At 38.4% G+C, this 606-nt stretch overlaps 1 protein-coding gene across 1 annotated transcript in view; it reads left to right on the top strand.

Annotated features, from left to right (window-relative positions):
• LOC106874359 (extracellular matrix protein 3) overlaps nt 1-606 on the top strand; it is a 553,132-nt gene that overhangs the window by 536,206 nt on the left and 16,320 nt on the right. The window lies entirely within an intron of this gene.

Genomic DNA, 606 nt, shown 5'->3' with positions numbered 1-606 from the left:
AGTTAAAAAAAACAATAACAAAAAAACAAAAAAACAACAAAGTGAGGACGTGATATGGATAGTATTATTGGACGCTCAGGAAAGGAAAGAGAGAGTGTATGACGTTTCGGGCGTAGCCCTTCGTCGGAAAGATGGAAAGTTCGGAGAATGGAAGAACGGAGAAAGAGGAAAATGGTACCGATGCCCACGAGGTTATATATGTGTGTGTATGTATATATCTGTGTCTGTGTTTGTCTCCCACCACCACTCAACAACTGGTGTCGGTGTGTTTATGTCCCTGTAACTTAACAGTTCGGCAAAAGAGACCAATAGAATAAGTACTAGGCTTAAAAAATAAGTCCCAGGGTCGATTTATTTGACTAAAAACCTTCAAGGCAGTACCCCAGCATGGCCACAGTCAAATGACTGAAACAAGTAAAAGAAAAACGATGAGTCTGGCCTCTATCACATTTGCAGCTACCCTTCTCAATCCCAATATCCTGTGATATCAAAGAGGCTGATGTTGATTATGAAATGGGGTTTGTCTCCAATTCTATCCCCAATTCTGTTTCTTTCACAAAAGTTAGAAAAATACCATTTGTAACTCTTTTTTTTTTTTTTTTTTTT

Source organism: Octopus bimaculoides, chromosome 2, assembly GCF_001194135.2.
Source record: "Octopus bimaculoides isolate UCB-OBI-ISO-001 chromosome 2, ASM119413v2, whole genome shotgun sequence".
NCBI classification, from domain to species: domain Eukaryota; kingdom Metazoa; phylum Mollusca; class Cephalopoda; order Octopoda; family Octopodidae; genus Octopus; species Octopus bimaculoides.
This window is presented reverse-complemented; position numbering and strand designations above follow the sequence as displayed.